At 52.3% G+C, this 14,852-nt stretch overlaps 1 protein-coding gene across 5 annotated transcripts in view; it reads right to left on the bottom strand.

The window, feature by feature from the left end:
• Nucleotides 1-14,852, bottom strand: part of EHMT1 (euchromatic histone lysine methyltransferase 1) — a 115,841-nt gene that overhangs the window by 88,372 nt on the left and 12,617 nt on the right. The window contains exons 1-2 of one of the 5 annotated variants that reach the window (XM_083806893.1): nucleotides 8,079-14,832; nucleotides 7,821-7,929 (exon numbers count right to left, since the gene is read on the bottom strand). The exons of 3 other annotated variants lie outside the window; for them this stretch is intronic. The gene's annotated coding sequence lies outside the window, so the exon portion shown is untranslated. Of the gene's footprint in view, nucleotides 1-3,516; nucleotides 3,536-7,820; nucleotides 7,930-8,078; nucleotides 14,833-14,852 lie in introns of those variants that run through there. One more of the 5 variants, XM_083806882.1, reaches the window with a different exon arrangement.

Genomic DNA, 14,852 nt, shown 5'->3' with positions numbered 1-14,852 from the left:
GAGACCAGCACCCTCCCCACTGCAGCCTCCTTTCAGGTGGATCGTGTCCTGGAGGAACATGAAAGGACTCTTGCCACTGATGCCACACAACACTCAATCCCAACCACAGGACCAAGAGAAGACGTTCTCAAGGACCTGCATATGGCAAACTTCTCGTCCTTCAGCTAGGCTGTGGGCATGCAGAGGGGAGCCTTGGGCACCCGCAGCCCAAGCAGAGGGGAGGCTCAGGCTGGGTGTTAGGAAAAGGTTCTTCACCGAGAGGTGGTTGGGCACTGGAGCAGGCTGCCCAGGGATAAGGTCATGGCACCGAGCCTGGCGGAGCTCAAGGAGTATTTCGACAAGGCTCCAAGACATAGGGTCTGGGTTTTGGGTGGTCCTGAGTGGAGCCAGGGGTTGGACTCAATCATCCTTGTGGGTCCCTTCCAACTCAGGCCATTCTGTGGTTCTGTGACTCTATGAAAGCACTCACACACTGCTCCTCTGGCAGGGCAATGGCTCATCCCCTCCATGAGTGCCATAAGGCATAACACAGCCGATGTCAGCAATAACCAGCTGGATGATAGGAAAGGTTACATCCAAAAAACATTTAGTTGGAACAGGCCGGCAGGTCATTGGCACACAAAAAGCCTTGAGAACGAGTGAGGTGCTGTGCAGAACAAAGCCGTGAACGCCCATTTCTTCCACCCTTCGGTGTACTGCCCGGCCAGTTCCCGTCCTCTCACTGCCCTTGCCACCGATCGCACAGCCTCTGCCATTTCACAACCCTCCTGACAGACACGCCAGCAAGCACAGGGCTCTTCTACAAAAACTCAATGTGACTGAAGTTCAGACTCTTCCTCCACACTGTGCATACGTAGCAAATGCTTCCCGCAGAACAGGACCATAACCGGTCAGTGATTTACACCCAGTGCAGCAAACTAGATAGAAACCTGCACTAGCTGGACATGCTGCTCCATCGGTGACTTTAGCAATGGATCCTAAAATGCCAAAATCAACAGCAGCTTTCTATGGAGAGGAGATGGCCACCCACGTTCTGTGACTGGAATAACTTCTTCCATGCCGTGCACAATGACCCAAGCACACTGTCAGCAAGCAATAATCGTCCCTATCAGCTCAAGAACAAAGCGAAGGGGCTGGTTTCCTGCTGCAGCCCCCCCAGGACTTCTGCACAGGAAGCGAAGGGGTCGCTGGTGTGTGAGCACAGGGAGTGATCCTGAATCAATCCATGACAGAATCAAAGTTTGTCAGGAGTGGCATTAATGAATTCCCCTGCCAGGTTTGTGATGGTTAAAGGCAAACAGAAGACTGAGAGGCACAGCAGGTGGACCTTCAGGAGCATACCCACATGCCCAGTCTGGTGGTCCCCAAGCTCGCACTGTGGCCAAGAGGCTCCCTCCCCACTGCTAAGGCTGGGAGCTGAGCATCACCACATCCCCACCGCCCCCCAGCTGGGTGCCACACAAAGATCACAAACATAACAAACTCCTACCCTGCTCTCCTCCGTGATGATCACACTCTGCTCCTTTGGAGCAATTTCACATAAGGGAAGGGGCAAACATGACAAACGTGAGGAATTTATTGCTGTAGGGTTTCTCGTGTTGAAACAGCCCTGAAACTGTCCCTAGTTCCTGCATTGAGCCAAGGAAAGCCAGGGCCGGGCTCAGGTCTGGTGCCAGTCCCTGGTCCCCACCTCTGCTGTGCCCTGGGGAGACAACGAAGGGGACATCACGGCAGGGCAACAAACCCTCCCTGTCACACCAGATGTTAAAGCACCTCGCACCTTCTCTTCACCTGCCCCCAGCACAATTGCCCATCGATCCCCAAGCCAACATTTTTAGCTGTTTCCCAAAGCCTGTCGGAAGGAAACCGAGGAGCCAGCCGGAGGGCAGCCTCAGTGCCCCCCTCACTCTGGACCAAGCCCGGGCTGTGCCAGGGCTGTGCCACCACCTCTGCCCACAGCTGGCGAGGGCATGGATGCATGGCTGGGAGGAAAAAATAAATGTGCCAGGAGATAAAATATGAAATTCCCTTCCTCAACCAACGCACCCACAAAAGCTCTAATTTAGCTCTCGGGTGCATCACTGCGTATTCCATCACTTCTGAGCCTTTTAAGGAAGCGCTCCAGCATCTTCCCAAATTAACCAGGTAACGCTCTGCGGTCGGACAAAGTTAAAAATAACCAAGAGTGGGGGCTCAGCGAGAAGCTCCTGCAGGGAAAACCTCGTCCCATCACGGCCGCAAGGAAACAGGCCCTTGTCCATCCGCGGGCACTGAAAGGCAGCGAAGCCACCTCCCCGGCAAACACACAACGAAACCCAAGGACAACGCTCCCCATTAATGCCAGATAATTATAGGGCTTCAATTGCAGGCAGTCCATATTGCAAGGAAAATCCTACATAAGACTTGCACTATCTACCACAGCAGGCTTGACCCCATTTTAATATGCAGAAGAAAAAAAAATAAAATAAAATAAAACTCATAATCCTACAGAACACAGAGCAAATAGCACTCTCTGGGACTACTTGAATACCACCCCATTAAAATACAAACATGTTCCTACAGTAGCTCACTGATTTTAAATATTCACCATCTTTTCATTTCAGGTTTTAAGCACTTTGCCTGGCAACTGTCTGAAGGGCAAATCATTATGGAAATAGGAAGACAATTAATTTTCTTTTATTCTGGAAGAGGATTATTGGAATAAATAAAATAATCAGCTTAGATAAAAACACAATTCGCAACTTATGAAAAACAGAGGACTTTTTTTTTCCATTCTTATTTCCAAAGGAAAGATGTTCTTGGATGGAGTTTGCAAGGCAAGAGCAGAAGTTTTGGAACTAAATAACCTTGGACTGCTAACTCACAACCCCCTGTGTGCCATCAACAGGAGGAAGGCTGTCATTTCAGACACCTTCAGAGCCACTTCTTTATTTCTGCTGTTATTTAGCAACTTCAAACACCAGGAAAAAAAAAAAAAAAAAGATGCCAAGGCTAATTCTCCTTTTGCACAGGTGGAGGAGCCCCCAGCTACAGGCAGCCCTTATCTGAGCAGGAAAGGCTTCACGGCAGCACCACACCAACACCGGCAGCCACAGACCGGGCAGTGAAAACAGCATTTTAGGGTCCCCTCCCACCCATGCCTCTGCACCCAGTAAATCCACATCAAGTCCATTGAAATTAATGGATTTATCTGGATTTCAGACACCGAAGGGGGTATTAGAAGGGGTTTCAAAATCAAGCAGAGGAGGGCTGTATGCTAATGCTTGCAGATGAGTTCCAAGGGGAGAGGTCTCATCAGTGCCGCTATCTGATGGCAGCTCAGCATCACCACTAACATGGCTGAAGGAGTATTGGATACCCTGTGACCTGCATGCATGCCTGCAGACGTGAATTAAGCCAGAGAGAATGCATTTAACTCCCAAACCCAGCGGTAGAAATGAATAAAAGGACAAGGCAGCCTTCAGGTGCATGTTAGCATGAGATGCAGTTGTTATTCACTGAGAAATGTTGGGATACCTGGTAAGAAGCGTACCGTTGTTTCTGAAAGCCTTCTCCAATAAGCAGTGTGAGGTATAAAAATAGCGTGGAACCTCTGGTTCAAGGTTGCTACAGCCTCGAAGAAGATAGAGAGGTAATTGATGGAGGCACAGATTCCTGGGAACACTAAGGACTGTAAAAGTACTGAGAAATCAAATTGATGATCTGGAAAATAAGACAAGATTAAGAACGATCAGGTTAGTGGGGGCTCCTGAAGGAGCAGACGCAGGAAAAAGCAGACTCGTGGCTCGCAGTGGATTGTGGAGGAGGTTAGGGATGAATAATTTCTGATGTCGGTTGCACATCCTGGTGAGCCGGGTCCCCAGCTGGGACCAGCAAGCAGCGCCGTGCGCTGCTGGTGAATGGGCTGCCTCACGCCTTGCACAAACCCAAGCCTGGATCCGGGCTCCCAGCACTGTGCCAACACACCCTGGCTTTCTAAAGCAGCCTCTGCACAGCCCCAGGTGCCCATGGGCACGTGGCAGCAGCTGGAGAAGGCAGCAGCTGGATGAGCTCCTGCAGGCACCGGCACCGCAGGGCGCAGCCCTCTCCTCTGTTTGCTTTTTAGCTGCAAGCCGCCACGGCAGCAAGTAGGTCACGGGCGAGACGGCGCTCGAAGCATCACCTGCTGTTCACTTCCTCTTCTTTTAGGAGCCACCAAGGCGCTTCCATCCCTGCACTGCCACCCTTGGGACCCAGCACGGCCCTGCCGTCCCTCCAGTCCTCTCCTCCTCCGGCTGTGGCAGTGCAGTGAGGGGCTGCCTCCCTGCCCCGCTGCACCCCGTATCTCCTGGCCACCGGGCACACGGCCCTACAGCAGGGTTTTCACTGCAGACCAAATTTTTCCAAGCACAACAGAGAAGTCGTAAGCACGTTGCATTGCTCCTCCAGCACTCCGAAGCCTGAACATATGCCTTCCGCGCTGATCAATTCATTAAGCTTCATCCACCATGGGAATGGGGTTATCCTACTAATTTCACAGCCAGGTTAAGAAATGCTGCTCCTTCCCCTGAGCCTGCCACTTCGCTTACAACAACCCCCGGGGATAAAGGGGTGGGAATCCTCTGCTCCCAGCCGATCAGGTCCCCTCTCCAGGCAGGGCTCCCCAGGCACAGATCTCCGTGCCCGGCGAGGAGATGCTGCGCAGCCCTTCCCCGCTTCACCCGGGACACGCGCAGGGCACGAAGCAGCAAGGAGGCAGCACAAGGTGCGAAGGAAGCCGAAACGCGGCCGTACTCTGGATTTGGAAGTGGCTGGGAAGGCAGGAGGTAAAACGGCTCGTCCGAAGTGAGCCTCGGTAAGGCACAAACACAGAGGTGCTGAGCTGCTTGGCAGAGAGAGGATCCATCACAGCAACTAATGACAAGGCTGATACCACAACGTCTGGTTTTAAAGTCGTTACCAATTGACTGCAGGTTGGCTGAAGCAGTTAGAATGAAGAGAAGCAAAGGCAACAGGCTTTGAAGTGGTCGTTATTTGATTATTAGAGACTGGGACTTGGTGCGACGTATCACCCAGCAGTAACTTTCTCCTTCCTGCGATCGCTGCGGTTGTGCCAGGCTTCTTCAGACACGCCTGTGAGATTCAGTCCCATTTTCTTGTGCCAAACACTGGCCTTGGCTGCTACCAAAGTCCCAAATTCGTGTTTCAGTTCCTCCACTGAGCAAGGTTATGCCAATGGAAAAGAGACACAACTGGCCACATGGACAGGTTTTTCCACAGAAATCCAGGACGTTGAGGCAACGAACCCCAAAATGCCACGTTTCACATCTCAGTAAAAGCCGCACGGATGCACCCCCTGCACGCACCGCAATCCAGGCAGCCCCACCTGGGCTCCACACAATCAAAACACCCCAGGTACTATTTGGGGCTGGGCTGACGTTCCCGTTCTGCCTGGAGTACTTCAGCTCAGCCCGAGCACTGGCCAGCACCTCCCACAGACACCCCCTGTCCCCAAGGGTGCTGCTTCCGCCGGCCCCACAGCTCGTGGCAGTGCCCGTACCACCCGCATGGTGCTAGGCTGGTGGCTGCGCCCTGTGGAGCTCCAGATCGCATCTGCAAAGTTTTAAACTGGACGGAAATTAAATGTGGATGTAGCTTTTCTTTTTTTTTTTTTCCCCTTCAGACTTCGCTGCCGCGGGGCCTGCCGGAGCTGAAGGTCTTCTTGGCAGAGCAGAGGAGCACTGCTTTGAGCCGGAGGCACAGCATCCCCGGGACACTGAAAGCTTCCTAAGAGCTGCACTCCTTCTAGGGGCTCCCTCTGAAAATAGCTCCTTTTCCCTATTTTCCTCCAAAACAAGAAGAGGAGGAAGGCTCTACTCTTTGGCTTTGAGCCACACGGCATGGCATAAGGGAACAGTGCCACATTTCTCCTTTCGCTAAACTTCTTCCCTGTCTCCTGGTGCCCGCGCTGGGTGACCTTGCACCAGGCAAGCAAATGGGGCCGTACCAGAGACCAGAGGAAGGAGTTTAAAGCCCTGGTGCCACCCAGGCACTTGGTCCTGTGCTTGTACAGCAGGCCCCCACCTGCACACCTCGGGTTAATGAAGTAGTTTTGTTACATCCTGCTCAGAAGTAAGTTTTAAGGTTTATTTCCATGTTCTTGCTTTCCCCTTTTTGAAAACATTATTTTCCAGCCCTTCAACCAAGCACGCTTCCGCCAGGATGGCACTGCTTTCCTCACAACTCAAAATCTCTTCTCCTGGTGATAATTATGTCACTGGCGTAAGGTAAAAGGCCACACCAGAAAACACCGAACCACAGAGGAACACGTAGCACCGCCGACGCCTGCAGAACCTCGGTGCTCCGAGAGGACGAGTCTTTGTCCTCACGACTTCCGAAAGGCTGTTCTGAAAGCAGCGACCCTCCCCATAGATAGTTATATTGCTATATCTCTATCATTTTCCTCACACCCATCAGAATGAAGATATAATTAACTCATCCTCAATAGAAATTACAATGATTGTGAAACAGCAAGAAACAATCCATTTGCATTTGGTAGCTAATTATTCCCCCTACGCGCACACCCATCAATGTTCCCTAAAACCATCCTCAGAGGGCAGACAATCTGTGCTAGCCACAGCTTCTGGAAAGGAGGGGAAAAGGAGGGACCGAGCGAAAAACCTCAACGCTGGGCGGGCAATATTTCCTCGGAACATGCAGCATCCCTAGCGCAGCAAAGCGCAGGGCAGGACAGCCCTCCTGAACTCATCCGACAGCTTCACCATCCACCTGCGAGCTGGCAGCCACCACAGGATGAACCCGGGGGGAGCTGCTGACACCTGCACAATTACTGAGTTATTATTCCCTTCTTCGCACCGCGCCAAGGAAGCGCCGTGCCATTCTCCAAGGCACAGCACCGCATGCAGATCCTGCTGCTGTCGGACATGAAGGTAACAGCGGGTGATGCTGGAATGACCATCACAGCCATGCAATACCCAGATTTCTGGTAGCACAAGGGTTGCACCCTGTATTACTCGCTGCTCGAAGGAGGCAGGGTGTGCCCTCCTTTGAGCAGGTCTCCAGGATTGATCCCGACCACCTCGAGCTTCAAGGGAAGGGATTTCCTCCAGCGAGGTGCTCAACACCCAGAACTACGCCTGTGCACCCCCTAAAGCCAGGCGTGTTTTGCCAACAGTTCACCTCGATCTCCTCCTCACCCAGCACGATTAGTTTGAGGTTTCTAAGTGGAGAAGACCCGAGCCATGGTTAGGGAGCTCTACCAGCTCCAGCACCGCACTGGAGCAGCCCCAAACACACCAAGCCAGGCGGGTACCACTGCCAGCAGCCCGCAGGCTGGCTCTACATCACTTGCACTTCAAGAATTTGGCCGAAGCAGACGTAGGGCACCAGGCAGGTCCCGTCCTCCTCCGACCTGGTGTTCGCTCACCAGGAACCCTCCTTCCCCTGGGCATTGAGCGCTCAGTTCCGCGGGGTGCAGCCACGAGCTGCCGCACTTACCTCACCCTCAGGACCACGTATCCTTTACAGCAAAGCCAAAATTGCTCAACGGTTGGGTTTTTTCCCCCCCTTCTGACATAGGTTTGCAGCCCCCTCAGGCACGGAGAGGAGTGGGGAGCACGTTCAAAAAAAAAAAAAAAAAAAAGAAAAAAAAAAGGCCTTTTTCCAATCAAAGCTAATCCCCCTACGCATCTCCTCTCCAACAGACGCAGGATGCACCAAGCCCCGCTGGGTCCTGATTGCCCCTCTGAAGGACCGGGTGTTTCCAGCCACCAACGCCGCCCATCGTGCAGCAGGCCTCACCTCAAACCATCAGGCCTCACCTCAAATCATCGTTTAACTCAGCACCGGGTCGGCCGGGAGCCTGCCCCCGCTCTAGGAAGGCAGCCGGGGCCTCGGCTTGGCCTTGCACTGCAAGAGGATTGCTTTGGCCTGGAGGGAAAAAAGAAACCACGACATGAAGGTCACCCACAAAATCATTACACAGCTCCCTCTTCCCCGGCTCTCCTAGAGAAAATCCTTACCAAACCCTCAACCTTAAAGGAGAAACACAAAAAGATATGTACGTTAATCCCATATACCTCCGTCAATTTTTTTCCTCGTGTCTTTAGAGCAGTTGTTTACTGCAGCCAACTGCAGAGAAATTACAGTAGCTTAACTCTCCAACTCCCTCTAAAGGATTAATCTTCCAGTGAGCATGCTCACGCGAGATCTTTTTTCAGCAGTTGCATCCATTTCATGAAATGAGGGCTGCTGCAGACATGAGGAAATGCCATTTCAGGACGACAGGCAACGGCAACCAGCCCCAAAAGCCAGCGCTCATCCCCTGCTGGGCTTCCAGGAGGGCTCCGTGCCCAACCCTCCACCTCCGGGCGCTTTCGAGCTTTCACATCCCGGTGCCCTCTGGGGAAGGGGGGGCGGTGGCTTCTCTGCCAGACCCCTTTTAAACGCCCGATCTTGACTTCTCTCTACAAGCTGGTGGACAATTTGTCCACGGCGTCCCAGGGCACAAGCAGCCTCTCCTCCCTGGAGCTCTGCCTTTTGTAGCACTTGTTGGCCATCTCTGCTTTTTTGGAAAGTAAGGGAGATAATTTAGGGCACGGGGGAGGGAGAAGCGTTCAGATGAAAAGGAACAGCTTGAAAAATCCCGTTCTCAACTGCAGCACAGGAGACAGCAGAGCCCCAGACACATTTAACTCCATAGATTAAGGACCCATGCAAATGAGGATTTGTGAGTAGACGACAAATCCAGTACCTAAACTAGGCTGCCCAGGTAATCTCGTCCATTCATTCCCAGACCACTGGGGGTTATAATTAAACTGCCCCACTGGGGGTATCTCCCCCTCACCCCAAACAGTGCACGGTGAAGCGGAGCTTTCCTGGTGGAAACAAAGCTCCAAAATTAAAGACAGATATTTCTATTTTAGGAAGAGCTGCTTCCATTTTCAGCTGCTTCCCCCGTTACCTGGCGTTCCCTTTCCCATTTCTCAGCTTCACACCTGCTCCCTCCCTGCTCCCCCTGCCCCAGGACAGCCTCTGTGCCCAGCTCCACAGGGACCAGACCGCAGCCCCTGAGCACCAGCGAAAACCGGAGCAGGATGAAGCCAAAAGCTCGACGTTGCATCCCAACCCACGCCAGGCTTCACCCACGTCCTTACAAAGACCTAAACATGTTTGGGTTTTATTTATTTTTTTAAAGCCTTGAATGCCTTCGATGCCATGAGTCCCCTGTTATGTTTTCAGCCCTACACGTGAACCACGAACAAGAGAAGACGTCACGATAGTGTTAAATAAGGGCTACGTCTGCCTTTTAAAATGAATGCTCACCATAGCGACCGTCTCTATAAGGGATGATAAAACGTCCTGGTGACACTGGATATTTTGTTCTGCTGTCACCTAACTAGATTCACCCACAGAAAGGAAACCTCTGTTACCATGCATTAAAATAGACGCTTTGTTTTATTTATAAAGCATCCAAACTGGTTGGTTTGGATGTGTCACAGCACAAGGCTGCTCGTCCACCCTTCCCTGCCCCATCCTCTGGGGACTTTAATGAAAGATGCCTTCACTCATCCTGCGCACCCTCCTCGCCTCCCACTCAGCTCAGGTGGTGCTCAGGCTGCTCCAGCTTCCTGGAGAAGGGTTTGGAGCCCCGCTGGGACCTGTCCCTGAAAATCCCTGCAAAGAAAAATCCCAGGCTCTACGGCAGGCAGACGTGAAAGCCTTGATGCAGGAAGATTATGTTCTGCATTTCTTCCTCCAGCGCGGGATTACACCCGAACACGAAGTTGGGATGTGAGATACGGAGTTACCCTGACCTGTCATTCCCCATTTGGAAACGAGTCATACTCCCCGAGCTCAGACTTTGAAGATTGACTGCTATTGATTCTTCTTCAAGCAAACAGCCCAAGCTGGCAATCAGTCAATAATAAGCAATTACTCGACAGCCTCTTATCTCCAGATGCCAGCCCAGACAGCTCGATTCATAGAGGCAGCAGGTCAATAAATCAAAGCTGCTCTCAATTTTTAAATATCATCATTTCAAAACCCACCCAGCCTTCAACCTGGCTGAAAAAGCAGCCGGGACAGAGAGCTCCCCGCAGCACAGGACGGTGGCGTGTGACTAATTTACCGAGTGGCAGACAGGACGCCATGTGGTGAAATCCACCTCTGACTCTCCTCGTTTGTCAAGAGGAGCATGCAAGTTCCAGCTGGATGAAGAGGAGAGGGGGAAGCAAACCCTTCTCCTTCAGGCAGGTGCCTGCAGGGAGGCAGCAGAGCCGGGCAGCCTTCCTCAGGTGCTCCCCATCCCCGGACTCGGCTCACCTGGACTCTCCTCGCCGTTTGCCGGGAGCATCCCAAACACCACTGTAAACGCGTTTAATTGGGACAGCAGGTTTCATCCCAAGAAAGGCACTTCCTTCTAGTCTGCTCTTCCACAGACTAAGCATGATACATACAAGTGCATGAGCCCACGTCTCCTCTTGTGCACTTGAGTGTGAGCCAGAAGCGATGCTGTCACATCCAGTGGTGCCACCGCAGTGCCTTGCCGAAATCTCATGTAGACATTTTGTGCTCCCAGTGCACATTGCCTTTAAAGAGCCAATTGTTTGAAAAGAACTGAGAATCACCTATATAACTTGCAGGAGACCATGCATCCGGACCATGAGCCTGATGCAAGGGGAACCTTCTGTCTGGTACCGCAGAACCTAGAAGCTCTGAGAACTTCACTGCTTAGCCCCAAGTTCTCATGTAAGTCATGGGAAAGGCCTCGAAGTACCAACAAAACAGAGCAATGCTCAGTAAGTAACTCTGCTTCTGTTGCTAGAAGAGGAAGGTGACCTACAGGACGCTGTATTCTCCACATTGGGTATTAGCTGCTGACACAGGAGGTACACGAGGTACCAGCACAGTAAATCCAAGACCCTCAGAGCCTGTGAAGACAACCCTTGCAGAAAGGCTGCCAGAGGTCTGAACAATACCAAGTGCATAATGCAGTCAAGAGAAGAATAAGGGACGACCTGGGAACGTGGTATCTCTGAGTACGGGGGACTGGCAGCCCCAAAGCACACAGAGGGCAGAGGCTTCTCACTTCGTTTGGTGCCAGGAAGGAACGCATTTGGACAACATCACGACCAAACTGCGCAGGCTGAGAATCGCCAATCAAGCTAGCTCGCAAGAAAACAAGAGATGATGCTGAGCCTGAGCCCCAGAGGAGAAGGGTGACCCTCTTGGAAGCAGGATCAGCCCACGGCTGGCACTCACCAGGTGGGCCAGGCTCCCGCGGGAGCCTCCCGAGGTTTTCATCTTTAGCTACTGGCAGCGCGCTTGCTTCTTTTGTTCAGTGGTGGCCGGGACAGCAGGAAGCTGTGGGAATGCATGCCCAAAATCTGAAAAGGATTTTTCCTCTTCTTCTTACCCACAGAGCACCTGCGGGTGGCTTTTACGCTGTCAGCCTCGCATACGACATCGTGGCAAAGCATGGAAGAGCACTCAGAAAAAAAAAAGTGTTAACTCACAAGGCTGCATCACTGTCACCGTTTATAGTACAGCCACAAAATGCCAAACCAGCTGACAGGATCCCACAAACCGCACTGCAGAGTGACAGCGGGCTCCTAAGCCTTACAGCCTACCGGAACAATTTTCACACCCCACCTGCATTTCCCTGGTACAAAACACTCCTCCTCTCCCCCACGGACAGACAGACGGACGGCAGGTTGGTGCATCCACGCTGAGAGGACCACACAGTGGCAGCACAGCCCTGGAGAGAAGCCTAAAAAAAAAACTCCTGGAGATGTTGGCTACTGCAATAGGTACTTTTTTCCCCAAAAGTAGAGGCCATTCTGCCTGGCTTTGCTGGATGCATGGCCGCAGTCTAACCCATGCTGTCAGCATCCAAAATAATACAGCAATTAACAAACCATAAGCAAGGCAGCAACAGAAGAGCATTCCTGATCTTTTCTGATAAAAGCAATGGCAGCTGCAAAACGAAGAGGCATCAGGACCTGTCACCCACGCCCCCATCTCAAGGCATGACCATTTCACACAGAAGTTGACGCCGACCTGTTGTGCTCGGCTTCCTTTTTGCAGCACCACGTTGTCTTCGCCCCAGGACCCTGCTGCTCGGGGCTGACTTTGCTGGGACAGCAGCAAAGTCTAGAAACTGAGAACAGAAGGGTGCCACGGCCCCACCAAGGATGTCATCTCTGCGAGAGAAGAACACAAAATGGGACTGAGACACTTCCCGTAGGGCAGGGAGCTGCCATCGCCACCACTTCTGGTGGGCAGAGCGATCACTCAGCCAGTCCGTCACTGCAGCGAGAAATGACAGCGGCGCCCCGTGGCTCCTCGCTATCAGGAGCCCCGTGCCTGAGCGAGGCTTTGCTCCTCCTGACGAGCCTTCGTTTCATGCCCAGCACGGAGGTGCCGTTACGCCCCGGGACCTTACTGCTGGCTTTGGGAAGAGACAGGAACCAGAGGACAGATGTTCCTGCAAGGCCAGAGTCGATCCCCACCCGCATGCTCAGCACCTGGTCAGTTACATCTCACTGAACAAACCCAATTTGGGTTAAATTCCAGAGGTTCATTGGGCAGGGAAGACAAAATTAGATCCGTAACGGGACCTCAGCATAGTCCAGTCATCTCATCTGCGTGGCCCACACGGTTGCAATGAACGTGGGTGCTTCATAACATAATCCTCCGAGCAGACGGATTCAGGGACTTCCCTCTGGCCCTTCCAGCACCTTCAGGATGAAGACACTGCACCAAAGATGTGTGCGGGGTGCTCGAACTGCAAGCATTACCAACAGCGGGCTGCTTCTGTGTGATGGAGGCTCCTGTTCGCTGCGGCATCAGCTTCGATACTGGAGAACCTCGGAAGAGCTCGGAGGGTCCCCGTACTTCAGTTTGCATGGATTCATTTCACCCCACGCTGTTCACAAGGATCAAGCTAATCCTGATTTGTCTCCCAAAATAAACGAACATGGTTCAAGGTGATTCTTTCTCATTCAGAAGTGTTAGCAGAAACTGTCCCTCCATGCCTGGTCTTCCTATCACCTACATCAGAAGTTACAACCTCTGATCTGACAGGCACCTCCAGAAGGCTCTGAAAAGTAGCCAAGAAAAGCAAGCCACTTTCAGGAGCCATATTTGTTGCACAGATATTTACACCCTGCTGGCACAGGATTAAAAACCACTCAGACAAACCAAGCAGAAGTAGCAGAAAGGAAGTCCTGGAAGCGTCTGGCTTTAAATATAAAAGGCAAAAATTAGTAGTAGTAATTTTTTTTTTTTCAGAGCTTAAGCAAATGGTTTCATGAAGCTGACAAAGACAGAAATTCCCGTGCTGGTTTATGAAAACGAGCGTGATGGCTAACAAAGGCAGCGCCGGCTTCAAGGAAGTAAGGCTCAAAGCCTGGCTGAGCTGGCCATGCCTCATGTTCGTAACACCCGTGCTGTGACCCTGTATGGGTTACAGGACACACCGAGAATAAAATGAACATAATTTTTCCCCTCTCTGGATTAATGTTCAAAGGTGGAGAAGTTACCTGCACTGCTGAGGATGGCAGCGCCAAGAGGCTGCCGTGCCCTGGAAGCAGATGGCCAAGCCCCGCGCTCCCAAGCCTGCCGTAACACGCAGGGAACTGGGCGAGATCCCAGACCTTGGTTAAACAAGGATTTTCCTGCACCTTGATCCAACGGCAGCACAAGGATCTGGACACAGCCTCCTGGAGCAGGCAGGTACCGATGCCCAGCTGCCTCCCAGCGCACCGGCTCACCACTGCAGAAGCATCGCCTGCACCCCATTGCTGGCCCCGCTCGGTGATGGACCCGTCCCGCAGCATGCCGAGACAGCGGGCAGTGGGACAGGGTCCAGCACCCCCTCCTCTGGGATCCACATTCCAGTTTTTCATTTGCATGTTTCCAAAATAGCTTGTTCCCCATTTGACCCATTAAAACAGAAAACAAAACAAAAAAAAACACAGTACACACACAAAGAGAAATACAAACCCATGCAATGACAAGGACTGAAACAATATCATGTAAAAAAGCCGACTAATTCAAGGATCTGATTACTGGCCCAGCCACAATTTCTGTATCTTTGTAGCTACCCCTGCTAGAGGCAGCCTTTACAGCATGAGACTGCTGCCGGGACAGCTCAAGGCATGTCCAGAGTTATGCCAACAACCGTGCTTCTATCATCACGGCCTTGCTCCGCACGCATGACGTGCGGCACGGCCACACGCACAGCAGTGTAAACGTGCGCACACCCACGTGGCCGAGCCTGGTGCCCTCACGTAAATCAGCCGTACCCATACAGAAGTGCTAACCTTACCTGTCTGTTAGTGGGGATTTGTAGAGGTTCAGTCTGTATGTAAATGAGCTCTCACAGTACAGTCTTAATTAACAGCCACAGCTTTCAACATGCAAAGGAACCATCAAGATCTCCAGTCAATGGTTACTTCTACAAACCCAACAGCTCCCAAAACCAGCAGCTGCTGTCTAAGGGAGCTCACCACCAGCTCCTACCTCCTGCCCTGCTGAGGGCTGTGACGCCCTCATCTGCCGGAGCCCTCGCCAAGAGGTCCGGATCCCGCGGCAGGAGCGTGCTTCACCCACGGGGCTTTTTGCCAGCAAAATGGCAGCACCCACACTCGAGCAGCACAACGCAGCTGCACAGCCGCAGCAGGGAAGCGTTGCTGGATGGAAGCACGGCTCCTGCCTGCCCTACACCTGGGGCACAGGGGTGCAGCCTACGGCCAAGGAGCAGCCAGCACCCTGCCGTTCCGTCACTGAGAACAGCTCTTCCCGTAACTCTGAATACTACGGCACATTACTAATTATTACTCAGATGT

The sequence above is a fragment of the Anser anser genome (genome assembly GCF_964211835.1).
Source record: "Anser anser genome assembly, chromosome: 21".
Lineage (NCBI taxonomy): Eukaryota > Metazoa > Chordata > Aves > Anseriformes > Anatidae > Anser > Anser anser.
This window is presented reverse-complemented; position numbering and strand designations above follow the sequence as displayed.